We start from the raw sequence: 15,359 nt of genomic DNA on the forward strand, positions 1-15,359 counted from the left end.
GCTATGTCATATATTGTAACTAGCTGTGCACCATGATCAGAAAAACCATTCTCAACAGGCTGAGCATTTATCTGGTTAAACTTATCTTGGTCTATAAAGAAGTTACCTATCAGTGAGCTGCTATCCTTTACCACCCGAGTAGGAAAATCAATAACAGGTGTCAAATTGAAAGAACCGAGTAATACTTCAAGGTCATTTTTCCTATTACCCTCTTTCAGAGAATCTACATTGAAGTCCCCACAAATAATAATTTGCTTCCCCCTGTCTGACAGATAGCACAACAAGGAGTCCAAAATTTTCAGAAATATATGAAAATTTCCCAATGGGGACCTATATACAGTTATAATTATAAACGTGCCTTTATTTAATTTAAGCTCACAGGCACATGCTTCTATATGTTTCTCTACACAAAATTTTTTTGTTTCTATACTTTTTGCGCAATGATAACTTTTGACATATATGGCAACTTCTCCTTTCTCCATATTTTCTCTAATTACATGTGCAGAGAGCTTATATCCATTTACATTTACCTTATCCATATCAGTAACAATGTGATGCTCAGACAGCCACAGTATATCTGTTTCATTCACAGCTTCTAAATCTTCTAAACAAACCAGAAACTCATCTATTTTATTCTTTCTTATTATTGATGAAATATACTTAAATTATTTTTAATTATACTTTTAGGAGAACCTTTCCTTATTCTAACATTTGCAGTACTCTCCTGTCTGAGTTTCTCACTGGGCTTAGGCCTAGTTCGTTTACCAGTGGTCACATGGTGTTCAGAGAGGCAGATTATGTCATCTGGGTTGGGTGACTTTAATTCATCAATGCAATTACGTAGGACTGAGATACAACTTGGTGGAGGTAAAATTTCTGGTGATTGGTGAAAATTTATAATTGACAGCTGTGATTGGTGATCCAATGTGCTAGAATTGTGCTGTTTAATTTCTTTCCTAAACTGAAGATTTGTTTCAATACTGACCTCTCGTAGAACTTGACATCTTTCTGTCTTACCCGTCCTAAGAAAGGTGCTGCTCCAACACCTGTAACCACTGGTATTTTACCATTTATGGTAGTGCCTCCCCCCCCCCTCCCTCCTAAATTTCCTGCTATAACCCCAGCCAGTTTACCCTTCCCTTTCCTGTTGAGATGTAGGCCATGCCTGGTATAGTCCCACCTACTGAGAGAATCAACAGGGACCACACCAATATGAGCCCCTGCACCCGACCCAAGCAGCTGTTCCAACTCCAAATTAACTCTCCCAACAGAAGAGTTCAAATGAGGCCAGTCATGGTGTCTCAGGACAGATACAAACTCAGCATTGGTGTGTCTCGATGCCGACGCAATCTTTACCAGGTCACACTCTATACTGTATCCAGGATCTCTGTCGCTACTGTTCCCTGGCCCTCCCACAATAACCACGGTGTCTTCCCTGGTAAATCCTTCACAGAGTGTACTTAAATCCTCTGTCTCCTGATCCAGACTAGCACTTGGCTTGAAAAAATTTGTGACCTGGTATTCTGGTCCTAATTCATCCTGCAGAAGTTGGTACTGTACTTGGCAGGGCATGGACGTCCACATTGAACAGATGCAATCACAGTGTTTCGCATGCACGGAAAACCAATCTACTCCGCCACAGACAATCTCAGCTTGGTCTAACACTAAATCGCCATGGCAAAGAATGCACGTTAACTTCGCAGGACAATTTTGGAACACTCGTTGGCTCATAGTGGTAGACTTCTTTTAGCAAGTTCATATTTGTGGTGTCTATGGCTTCTACCACATCACGTAGCACAATTCAAGCTCTGTTCCCCATTTTTTGCATTGATGGTTTGTCAGAAGTTCTTTTATTGGACAACCGACCACAGTTCACTTCATGTGATTTTTAGCAGTTTTGTGAACGAAATGACATTCATTATCCAACAAGTGCTCCATATCATCTGCAGTCCAATGGAGATGCAGAACGCTTCGTACACACTTTTAAACAGCTGATGGCCAAACTTCGCACCACCCACACACGGGAACAGGCGCTGCCACTCTTTCTCGCCTCCTATCTCCCCCTCCCCCACTCCCACCCCCTCACTCCGCCGCCTGCGAGACGGACAGATGGACCATCATCGGCGGAACTTCTGCATGGCTGCCGCCATCGGACGCTGCTGCAGTCGCTACACCCGCTGCAGCATCCGGTGCCGCCAATGGTCCGCAAGTATCGTTTTGCGACGCGCAGTCTTGTTCTTTTCAGGCTTTACGGCAACCGTGGGCGCTGGGAAAGAGGCGTGATCCAGGAACGCATTGGCTCTTTTATCTTCTTGACTGCAGGTCCTGATGGTTTGTAGCGCCGCCATCAGAACCAAATTCGTGCGTGTCATTTGCCCCGTGATTCTCCTGCTTTTCTACCCCCAGATTCACGGCATACAGGACCGTCGGGCCTTCGCAGTCGCCTGCTGGTGCCACCAGGGCACCCAACGAGCAGTACATGGACGGTGCGACCTCACCCCCGCCCGCCCTACTCGCCGACCCGACGGACCTGGACCCGACATTGCCGTCGCCATCGCCGTCATGGTCCCAGGACACACCCTCAGGTCTGTACGTGTGCCCTGGCATCAGTTTCCCAGAGGATGTTCCTGTTGCCTCGCAAGCCAGGTGGTTCAAAATGGCTCTGAGCACTATGGGACTTGACTGCTGTGGTCATCAGTCCCCTAGAACTTAGAACTACTTAAACCTAACTAACCTAAGGACATCACGCACATCCACGCCCGAGGCAGGATTCGAACCTGCGACTGTAGCGGTCGCGCGGTACCAAACGGAACCGCCTAGAATCACTCCGCCACTGCGGCTGGATTCTTAATAAGGCACAAATTAAAATGATCATGGAAGTCATAACAGGTACTGTAGGTTAAAGCACTTAGTGCCTAGAACTGCACGGCCGGTCGCAAGCCAGATGGCGAGGCTGGTTGGGAGTACGCCATACTCCACAATCATAGCTCCCGGCTCATCTCTATGTCGCCGGACGGAGTGGCCATGCGGTTCTAGGGGCTTCAGTCTGGAACCGCCTGACCGCTATGGTCGCAGGTTCGAATACTACCTCTGGCATGGATGTGTGTGATGTCCTTAGGTTAGTTAGATTTAAGTAGTTCTCGGGGACGTATGACCTCAGCAGTTGAGTCCCATAGTGCTCAGAGCCATTTCATCTCTATGTCCAGCGTCATAGTCTCCCCCCGTTGTCGTTGGCATCCTCCTGGCACGACAATGGTGTGGCATTTCGGGGGGGGGGGGGGGGGGGTGCTGGATCGAGCATGCCTACCACTAGAGAGGCCAGAGACACACCCACAAGCAACAGGCTGCCAGCACCTTCTCAACAACAAGTATTTAGGCCGCTGCTTCTGACCAGAGCGCCTCACTACTCACTCTTACTGTTTGGCGTCTGCAGTGTGGCCCAGTTCATGTCACCGACTACAACAGTACATTGAGACCATATTAGTGTTTATATTGGTGCCAGTACTTTCCATCAGTCTGCAGGGACTAACACTGATGAGCTTGACCACAGAACATGGACTCTGTTCCAGTTAATTAAATGTTCATGTAAGTAAAGAACCGTATTAATCCACATGTGTATTTGTGTTGTAGAAAGAGCACTCATAACAACATCCTCTCCCTTGCTTCCTTGCGGTACAAGACTCTACAGTGGCGACGAGGACACTAAAGAGCTACCCGTGTTCCTTGGACTGGTGAGCGCTGCAATTAACAGTTCTTGTTACTCAGCAGAGTGTGGAAAGTGACGGCCATAAAAATTTAACACACCAATAAATCGACGCTATACCTTGGCTGTATTTGGGAATGAAATCCGTAAGACAACTTCCACCTTCTCTGGCAGTGGTAGCGATCCTGTTCCTGTTATCCTATGCGCTAGGAAATCCACTTGGGGCTGGCCAAAAACACATTTGGTGGTGTTCAGACGGCCGCTTAAACACTTCTGTTAAATGCTGCCGATAACGAAAAAACTAAAATATCATCCAGGCAAGCGAAAGCAAAAATTAGGCCCTCTAACATAGAATCAATGAAGCACTGCCATGTTTCAGCAGCGTTCCTGAGTTCAAAAGTCATAAAATTGCTCTCAAACAGGCCAAAAGAAGTGATGACTGGTGTCTTGGGAATGTCTCGTTCGGCCACACGGATCATTATGTGTGTTTTTGCATAGTCCAGCACACTAAAAGTAACTGCACCATTCAACGCATACTTATAGTCTCGTAACCACAGCACCGGGTATCTATCCGGTATTGTTCTGGCATTCAGGGCTCTGAAGCAACACAAGGCTGCCGTGCACCATCCTTTTTCGGGAACAAATGTAGTGGTGAGGACCAGGGGCTGTTGCAATGCCGCATTACACCTTCACGAATCACACTGTCGATCTCTGCTTTCGCAATTTTAAGACGGTCTGGAACCAAACACCGTGGTCTGCAGGGCGTGGGAGGGCCGTTGATTGTCTATATGTAGTGGACAAAAAAAAAAAAAGTGTCGGCTTCAGTTTAGCATGGCGCTTGCCCTCCAGTGCTCGTCGTGTCCCCTATAGGCTAATAGGCTATAGCGCCTGCACGCAGCCTCCTTCACTACTCCTCTGCCAACACATGTTCTGCCGTCTGCACATCTACCCGCCACAGTATTCAGCGTGCACTGTACCCGCATATCAAAACTATATTGAATGAAGATGTCAAATTAAATACCTTCCAGCCGTCAGTTTTAAACCTTATTTTATTTGGCAACCACTTTCAGCGCTTTATTACCCCATCTTCAGGTCCATGACCGATGGTCAGGAACGATCTACCTTGCTTGTGATCAAAATAGGAGTCATCAATACTGATATTTTGATATCTACTTGCTACAGTGACCACTTCAACCATCACTGCTGACTGCTGAACAGGTATACAGGGTGGAGAAAAATGGTGTCACGAAACTTTAAACCTTGATAGCTGATGCCAGTAGGAACTAAAATTACTAATGTTGTGTAGGTCGAAAATGCACTATTTTTAAACTACGGAAGCTTGGCGCCACTAGCTCCGATTGGCCGTGGGATTGCGCTGTTGCCGTTCGTCGGTTGACAGGTAGCGGTGTCGTTGTCGGTTCACAAATACAAACGTCCCTCGCCCCGTCACTGCCCCAACGTGATACGTACACGTGTCGAACAGGTCTTGCAGTTTGTCTCCACCTCACGTCAGAGGCATTCACAAGTAAGCTTCGCTTCAGAGCACACACACGTCACATGCAACTTAGTCATAGAGTAAGCATGGCGGTACAGTATTCGTTTGAAGAACAACGAGATATGGTTTTTGTTTATGGACTAGCCGCCGGTAATGCGCTTGAAGCTCGACGGTTGTGTGAGGAACGGTACCCAGCAAGACGCCACCCCCACACCGGCAAACGTTTACAGCAACTCACCAGCGACTTGGCGAAACAGGCTCGTTAGCGGAATATCGTGATGATGCTGGAAGACCTCGAACACGACGGGGTGCTGCATTTGAAGAGACTGTTCTCAAGCGCTTCGAGGAAGCACATACGACAACTACTCGAACGGTTGGACATGAAATGGGGGTCACTCATCGGTTAGTCTGGGAGGTTTTGAGGGTTGATGGCTATCATCCATTTAGTTTTCACCCTGTCCAAGACCTAAATCCTGTGGCGAACCATGAACACACGCTAGCGTTTTGCTGGTGGTTTCTGCGACGTGTTGCACGAGATCCCGACTTCCCCAAACACAGGCTAGGGTTTTGCCGGTGGCTTCTGCGACGTGTTGCACCAGATCCCGACTTCCCCGCCATTGTGTTGTTTACTGACGAGTGCACCTTCCATCGGGATGTCCTTTACAACACTCGAAACGTACATTACTGGCCAAGGGGAAATCCTCACTTCACGTACGACCACGGATACCATCTGAGCAGGCATTGTGGGTGACCATCTGGTTGGGCCGGTCCGTCTACCTCCTCGACTTACCAAGGCAAATTACCTTCACTTTTTATCAAGAAACTCTACCCAGCCTGCTGAAAGATGTTCCCCTGGACATACTGCTATGCATGTGGTTGCAGCATGATGGAGAGCCCGCTCATAACAGTCGTGCTGTGTGCGCTTATTTGAATCAACTCTTCGACGGCCGGGTAATTGGCAGAGGTGCTCGTAGCACATGGCCCCAGCGATCAGCAGACCTCACCCCACGGGACTTTTTCTTGTGAGGATTCTTCAAATTTCTAGTTCACTCACCCGGATGCGAATCACCTAGAAACGAAGAGGAATTAATGGACCGCATTCAACATGCCGCCGATCACATCACAGCAATACCAAGAATCTTTGAAAGGGTTCGGCAAAACATTGTTCGACGGTCCCAAGCTTCTCTCGCGTCAGACGGTCGCCAGTTCGAGTACCTTCTAAGTAAACAATGTCCTAGCTACAAAAAAGGCCCTTTTCAGGTCGACACAATTTGTAAGAAACTTTCTGCACGCGAACTAACAGCTGTAGACAGGTTTGTTCCCGGTACATCTTATCACGAAACTACAATGGATGTGCCGGGACGCCGGCGGGTTCGTCCCCAGAGTAGCAGGCTGGCGCGCTACCACCGAGCGTGCGGGCCGTTTTGGATACATCGCGATCTCCGGCAGGCAAAGCATTTGCGGTCATGCGTTATCCAGAACATCCGGCAACAGGGCAATCCCGTGGCCAATGGGAGCGCGTGGTGCCAAGTTTCCGTAATTTAAAAATTGTGCATTGTCGACCTTCACAACATTAGTAATTTTGGTTCTTACCGGCATCAGCTATCCAGGGTTAAAATTTCGTGACACAATTTTTCTCCATCTTGTATAGCCTGAACGAGCGATCAAGCCGTGTATTCCTTGCCGTCTTCTGTGGCTGTGATCAATAACGCTAACGTTAATATTGTTTGAAGGAGATTTTGTATAGTGTGGTTCCCTCAATGAAGTGCATGCAGGTTCTAACAGTCGAACGACAGTCTGTCCAGCTTGTGCCGACGGATTGGTGACCACGACATGATACAGCTCCGTAGTACCATTGAATTAACGAGCGTTTACACAAGAGAATTACAAAATGACAAACACAAACCCCGCCATGTCAATGACTGAGGTGAACATCGGTGTGCCACGATTGGCTGTAAGACTAGCACCTTTCTGGCCACACAGTCCATCTTTGTGGTATGCGCAGGTGGAGGGCTGTTTTTTCTGTTCTGGTGTTTCAGCAGACGCTACCGAGTTTGCGTTTGTAGTAACCCAATTAGATCACCAGTATGCCACGGAAGTGCAAGCTATAATTTCCTCGCCACCAGAGGCTAACTCCTGCGACTGGCTTAAAGCAGAATTGATCTGGCGAGTGTCAGGATCGCAGGAACAACGAAATCGTCAAGTTCTTGCTCAGGAAAATATTGGAGACAGACCTTTTTTTTCCTTTATTGAGTTTCAATTCCCCCACGAAGGGGGCGAGCTGGCAGCAGCTTAGTACGTTGCTCTTCAGCCTACAGAATTTTCAAAACATAAGAAGAAAACAATAAAAGCACGCGATAAAACGGTGATTTTCACTGTAAAACGGTGGAAAATTGTGAAAAGTCAAGACATAAAACAAAGGGCTGGTGATGCTAATAAAATACACAGAAAGCACACAGGTAAAATAATAGACAGACAATTAAAAAAAAAAAAACGGCGACAGTCTGGTCTCCGTTCGCAGGAGATATAAAAATCAAAACCAACGGCAGTATGATTTCCGTTCTCAACACTTCGGAAAAGGCGCACAACACTTAACACTCACTGGAAACACTGCACTAAAATGATGAAGATGACACACCACAGCCAATGGCAGATGGGGGAGGGGGGACCTGTACACATGAGGGGAAAGAAAATGGGGGAGGAGATGAAAAGCGTAGTTGGGGAACCGACAGAGGGAGGGGACTCATAAGGGGGGGGGGGAGCAGGGCAGATGCAAGAGGGAAGGTTGAAAGGCAGAGGAGGGAAATGCAAAAGGACTCAGGGGAGAGAAGGGAGTCAGACAGAGGGTAGGCGGGGAAAAAACAGGATGGAAGGGGGGAGAGGGAGCCCAGGAAAAGGACAGACGAAGGGAGAGGTAGGTGAGGATAGGAGGGATAAATGGAGGGAGAGAGGGCATCACCCAGGAGGGGGAGTCGACGGAAGCCACCTTGGGAAAGGAGATTAAGGGTGTAGAGATAGAGGGTAGGGGGGACACAACAGTGAAGGTGTGGCAGAGGGCGGGGGTTGGAGAGGAGAGGAGCAACCAGAGGATGAGGGGCATCAAGGTGGCGGGAGCTGGAGAGTACACGGATATGTTCAAGGAATAGGAGCAGATGGGGGAAAGGAATCAGTTCGTAGAGGATCCGCACGGAGGACGGGAGGCGTATACAGAAGGTGAGGCGAAGTGCATGGCGCTTGAGGATCTGGAGGGATTTATAGAATTGGGGGGGGGGGCGGATATCCAGGCAGGGCTGGCATAACAGAGGATGGGATGGATTAAGGATTTGTAGGTGTGGAGGATGGTAGAGGGGTTCAGCCCCCATGTCCGACCAGAGAGGAGTTTGAGGAGTCACAGGTGAGGCGACGGTCAATAGTGAGGCCAAGGTAGTTGTGGAGACAGAAAGTCTTCGAAGTACTTGTGGCACCTAAGAAGCAAAGTAGACATGGGAACCTTTCCGGAAAGCTTACTGTGCACTCGTTTGTCACCTCCCGTCAAAGCCATTATAGCGTCACATTCAGACACATCACTGGATGTCGTAGTAGAACTGCCCAATAAAATCCAGGATGCGAAGATATCGACTCCTGTCAGTGCAATTAAATGGTTCAAATGGCTCTGAGCACTATGGGACTTAACATCTGTGGTCATCAGTCCCTTAGAACTTAGAACTACTGAAACTTAACTAACCTAAGGACATTACACACATCCATGCCCGAGACAGGATTGGAATCTGCGACCGTAGCAGTCGCGCGGTTCCGGACTGAGCGCCTGGATCAGTGCAATTACTGTGAAATGTGCTAGCGTGACGCCAACTGCTTCGTGCGAAATTACGACGCCTTGGTGGCCAAAATAAATCTATTGACGTAGCAGATCGATGAACTGTTATCTCGACATGACCCGCGCAACTACAGAAGCAGGAATCGATACCACCGACGCTCTCCTAGCTGGTCATCGACGGCCTTTTCCACAAGTGAACCTGAGCAGCAAGATATCTGCTGATATCACCGAGAATACTGGGACCAAGCGCGCAGATGCACAACTCCGTGCACTTACCCAGATGGCAACGGTGGTCAGAAGTAAGCGCCTCCTCCAATTGCCGATCAGTGTCTCCGCGCCTGTTTGTTAGTGATCAGCGATCCGGCTGGAAATATCTAATAGACAATGGATCCGATATGTCCGTTTACCCTCGGACTATACTGCACAGGTAGCGAACACTTATCTTATTCTGTCTAACTACTGCAAACAGCTCGGCCATAACGACGTACAGTACCCTGGGCTTGGAACCTATCATCGAAGCGGATTTCCTCGTCCATTATAATATACTCCCAGACATGCTCACGCCTAGTTGACAACACCGTAGGCTTGACAGTGTCCGTATTTAGGTGGAATGCACCGTTCATACTGCCAGAGTAATACAGGTGGCGGACACGAGTACGCGAAGCTGCTGAACGGATTACCAGCTCTGACCCGACACCCTGCAGAGCCTAAGGAGGTGCATGGTGACCATTCAGAAAGATCCGTCACTTCTTCTTTGATTAGTATTTAAAAAGAATTCCGCCGAATGTGAACCGATTTTTTTTCGCCTGGTTTGTTAACCATTTGTAACTTTCCGGGAAGAATCACGAGGGGGAATTCTGAGAAAAACTTACACATTTCTCTTGCTGCCAAGTTAAAATTTGCTTCTTTTGCCAAAACTCAGCGGAGTTTACGCAGCCTCACCTCACTAACATGTGCAGGTGCAACTGCGAGCCGGCCAGAGTGGCCGAGCGGCTCTAGGCGCTTCAGTCTGGAACCGCGCGACCGCTACGGTCGCAGGTTCGAATCCTGCCTCGGGCATGGATGTGTGTGACGTCCATAGCTTAGTTAGGTTTAAGTAGTTCTAAGTTCTAGGGGACTGATGACCTCAGATGTTAAGTCCCATAGTGCTCAGAGCCATTTGAAACATTTTTTTGCAACTGCGAGAGAATTCTGAATAAGTTGTTTATTAAGTTTATTAAGTGAGGAACTGAGTAAAAGTAAGGTCAACATCTTGTGATAAAGCACATCCTTGGTACAAAATAAACGTGTAATGACTTCACTTATATTGTTCCAAAACCCATAGCATTTCTCGTTTCACTAGCTATCGATGGCCCTTAAAAATTACATTCTTTCATCGGAAAAATCTGTAGTTAGTGGAATAACACAGTAGATAATGACGTTTTGCGTAATAACGGTATGGCAATATATACTCCTCTCTGTGTGTGCTGTCATTTTCCAAAAATCTCATTCGATGTATCAAATCGTTTGTGAAATATGAGAAATTTTGTGGATGTTTCACTCTGGATTCATCGCTGGCATGGTGCGATGGCAAATGAGTGTACTACGCCAGATCAGTTTTCTCGATATTGGTGGCAGATGGAGACTTCCACGCAAGTCTAAATAAAAACTGAATATGTTAGCTAAATTTCATACACTGCGACGTATTATGTCATACGCACCAAACGCAAAATTATAGGGACCCCTATTTTTCATTGCAAACTTTTTCGGGTTTCGTGCGGTGTCCAACACCATGTAAATATCACAGTAACTATGACCATTAACAAACTTATGGGCACATAATAATTATGCTGACATATAAAGCTACAAGTAACTAAAAAATGTATTTTTTACCGAATAGTTTCTGTAAAATCCTTTGAGAAAGTTTGCAGAGCGTGTGCGTCGATTCTGTCATCACCGGGCGGCCGAAAGGTAGCAAACGCTTGTCGGCCTCCTCTTCTGAGCAAACAAATGACCTCGCACAACGCTTTGGACGAGAACTGGACATTGCACATCTTGCACCGTATCCTGTGCGATCTACACCGAAGCGCCAAAGAAACTGGTATAGTCATGCGTATTCAAATACAAAAATATGTAAACATGCAGAATATGGCGCTGCGATCGACAACGCTTATATAAGACAACAAGAATCTGGCCCAGTTGTTAGATAGCTTACTGCTGCTACAAATGGCAGGTTATCGAGATTTAAGTGAGTTTGAATTTGGTGTTATAATCAGCGTACGAGCCGAGGTAGCGGTGAATTGGGATTTTCCTGTGGGACCATTTCACGTGTGTACCGTGAATATCAGGCGGTAAAACATGAAATCTTCGACATCGCTATAGTCGGAAAAAAAACCTTGCAAGAATGGAACCAACGATGATTGAAGAGAATCGTTCAACGTGGCAGAAGTGCAACCCTTCGAAAACTGCTGCAGATTTCAGTGGTGGGCTTCAACAAGTGCGAGCGTGCGAACCATTCAAAGAAACATCATCGGTATGGTCTTTCGGAGCCAAAGGCCCACTCGTGTATCGTTGATGACTGCATGACACGAAGCTTCACGCTGCACTTGGGATCGTCAACACCGACTTCGGACTGTTGATGACTGGAAATTTTGTGGTTGGCAGGAGAGCCAACACCGTGTTACTAGAGGAGGCCGAAAGGCACGCGATTTAGCTCACGTAGGCTGGCGTGACGTCTGGAACAGGACAAGGAAATTAGAATTTAGAACAACGGACGTAGCTGGTGGAATACTTAACTTTAATCCATTAATGATGAACGTCGCTCTTGACGGTACATAGTTCACAATATCAATAGTAACTGATAATGGCGCCTTGCTAGGTCGTAGCAAATGACGTAGCTGAAGGCTATGCTAAACTATCTTCTCGGCAAATGAGAACGTAGTAGGCAGTGAACCATCGCTAGCAAAGTCGGCTGTGCAACTGGGGCGAGTGCTAGGAAGTCTCTCTAGACCTGCCGTGTGGCGGCGCTCGGTCTGCAATCACTGCTAGTGGCGACACGCGGGTCCGACGTATACTAACGGACCGCGGCCGATTTAAAGGCTACCACCTAGCAAGTGTGGTGTCTGGCGGTGATACCACAGGAAACATGTTGCCTGGTCGGACGAGTCTCGTTCAAATTTTTCGAGTGGATGGAGGTGTACTAATATGGAGACAACCTCATAATCCATGGACTCTGTATGTCAGCAATGGACTGTTCTAGCTGGTGGAAGCTCTGTAATGGTGTACATCCTGTCTGATCATCTGCATCCATTCATGTCCATTGGACAATTCCAGCAGAACAATGCGATACCCCACAAGTCCAGAATTGCTACAGAGTGGCTTCTGGAACACTCTTCTGAGTTTAAACACTTCCGCTGGCCACAAAACTCCTCAGATATGAACATTATTGAGCATATTTGGGATGCCCTGCAATGTGCTGTTCAGACGAGATCTCCACCCCGTCGTACTCTTACGGATTTATGGACAACTGTGCAAGACTCATGGTGTCATTTCCTTCTAGCACTATTTAAGGCATTAGTCGAGTCCACACCACGTCCTGTTGCTGCACTTCTGCGTGTTCACGGGGACCCTGCACGACATTATGCAGGTGTACCAGTTTCTTTGGCTCTTCAGTGAATGTCTCTGATGTTAAAGAAGAATGCTTTTCCATTTGTCATGGAAGCGAAAAGCTACGAAAATATTTTCTTGTAGAGGCCAATGCATGTCTATTCACAATATAATGTATTAAACTGAACTGTGTTTTCGGTCATTTCCTCTCCGTCCATGTGAAATAATTAAGAAAATAATATTGCAAGAATCTAGTAGGGAGATACTTTTGGCCATTTGCTTTCCGCTTGTAGTAATCGCGCACAGGCAATATTTATGTTAAACTTGGAAACATTAATTATTTACGGACTTCATCCCACAAGATTAGCGTAGCAAACAGTTTAAATAATTTTTGCGTATATTTGAAAGTCATTACATTAAAGTCAGAAGGATTACAATCTAAATTTAAGTTGGAAAAAATTTAAAAGATCAAGCTTGTATCAGTAATAATATCTTTGCTCAGTAACAGTGAGATAACAGGTTTCATTAAAGTAGTGAAATTAACATCTATTGAAATACTTAAAAGCTTTTCACCGTTAAAATCAGGCCACAACAGGATACTATCATAATCGTAGCCACAATATAGCTAAACAGGTAGCTGTAACGTCTTCCTCCGTAGCACCGTTTTGCACCGGCCAATCTTGACACAATTTTTTTTAACAAGCTGCGTGTTTGGCATATGCCGGGAGAGTATTTCTGTTGGGAAGCGAACTTCCGCAAAGAACTAATTTAATGTCTTTTTTGCCTACGAAGCGCATTGCATTGCTACAAGCATATGAAACTAGCCGTTCATAGGAACCTGAGAATATGCATACGGAAAATTATCGACACTCTTAATTAATGGAGAGAGGGACGAGATACCTTCCGTCTCTGCACCTGCTAACATCTGCTTTTACTTCAGCTCGACAATATTCCTCTAAGAGCGAAATCGAGACCACAATTGTCTTAGCAGGAGATCACACACTGACAATAAAATAGGCTTTTATTGCAAGCGTCCCTTCGTCTGGCTCACTGCAAACGTCATCTTATCTTTAGTTTGACAATGTGAATCGGCGCCTCTTCGACACTTGCCAACAGTAAGAGAGATCACTCGCCAGCCATCAAGAAATTTTGCTCTCCTTACATACAATATATGCCACAGGGCGTCCCTCGCCTGTGGGCAGGAAGGTGCAGTGCGGCCAGGCGCGTGTCTTTCACATTGGTTCAAAATGGTTCAAATGGCTCTGAGCACTATGGGACTTAACTTCTGAGGTCATCATAACTAACCTAAGGACATCACACACATCCACGCCCGAGGCAGGATTCGAACCTGCGACCGTAGCGGTCGCGTGGTTCCAGACTGTAGCGTCTAGAACCACTCGGCCACCTGGGCTGGCTTCACATTGGTGGCAGGGGGGGGGGGGGGGGGGGGGTCGGTGGTGCGGACGAGTCAAGGGTTCTTCTGCAGGCGTCAATTGTACTGTATATGGGTGACGTGACGTCTAGCCACGCCAAATACGTCACATGTTGTATTTTCTGTCTAATTTAATATATTCTTAAGACAAAAATAAATGAATGGGTTATGCAAATTAGTCAGAAATTCATATTCAGACAGATATCGACGGAAAATGCAAAACTGTAAAGTTTGCCGGCCGATGGATGAACGTGTGATGCTGCAGCGCAATTTCACCGCGCAACTGGGAACGATAGTAAACAAGGGACATATCGATACCAAGCCACAAAGGGTTCGCGAATTTCATTCCGCGTACTCAGTTGGACGGTAACTACGCCTCGCAGTTAGTGAACAGTATATGCAGATGTCCACATTTGAAACGAGACGTCTAGTTGGACTCAAAGAAGCCGGTTGAAATAATCGGCAAATCGCTCGACATTTGAGTAGGAGCGATGCGACTATTCCACTGTGTTGGCAGGAATACGTGAACCACGACGGAACACAGCGTCAAGAAGATAGCGGTCGTCCTAGAGAGATGACAAAGCGTGAGGATTGAGCAATCGTCGGAGAATCACTTAAGGCCCCAGATTCATCATTATCAGCGTTCTAACGTCCAACTGATGCTTCAATAAATACAGGAACAATTTAGTAGGCGTCTTACAGAAAGTGGGTTGGGCTCACTGCGACCGTTGCGCCGACTACCGTTGACCTCTCTACACCAACAAGCCCGTTTGCTGTGGTGTTGGGCACATTCGGCTTGGTCTCTGACTGACTGGAGTAGAACTGTGTTCAGTGATGAATCCCACATGGAACTGAGTCTGGATGACCAGCGAAGACGTGTCTGGAGACGCTCCAGACGGTCTTGGAACACAAAGCTGACTGTCGCCCAACAACCACGAGTGATACTCTGGAGTGCGATTTCATTTCGTAGTGGGACTCCTTTGGTTGTCATCCGGGACACCCTTCCAGTACAGCTGTACATCAACGGCATTCTACGGCCCACTTTGTTGCCCTTCATAGCAAGCCAAATTTGGCTTACATTTCAGCAATATAATGCCCACACGCACACGGCGACTTTCTACTGCTTGTCTTCGTGTTTGCCATACCCTACAATGGCCAGTGAAATCGTCGGATCTCTTCCCAGTTGAGAACTTTGGAGCATTGTGGGCAGAGCCCTCCGACCAGCACGAGATTTTAACGATACAACGCGTCATTTGGACATAATTTGGCACTATGTCACTCAGGGGCACATCCGACAACTCTATCAATCAAAGCTAAGATGAATAACTGC

At 46.9% G+C, this 15,359-nt stretch overlaps 1 protein-coding gene across 2 annotated transcripts in view; it reads right to left on the reverse strand.

Annotated features, from left to right (window-relative positions):
- The window catches only part of LOC126278603 (uncharacterized), a 398,515-nt gene that overhangs the window by 125,761 nt on the left and 257,395 nt on the right, over positions 1 to 15,359 (reverse strand). The gene's annotated exons all lie outside the window — the stretch shown is intronic.

This window comes from Schistocerca gregaria, chromosome 6 (genome assembly GCF_023897955.1).
Source record: "Schistocerca gregaria isolate iqSchGreg1 chromosome 6, iqSchGreg1.2, whole genome shotgun sequence".
Taxonomy (NCBI): domain Eukaryota; kingdom Metazoa; phylum Arthropoda; class Insecta; order Orthoptera; family Acrididae; genus Schistocerca; species Schistocerca gregaria.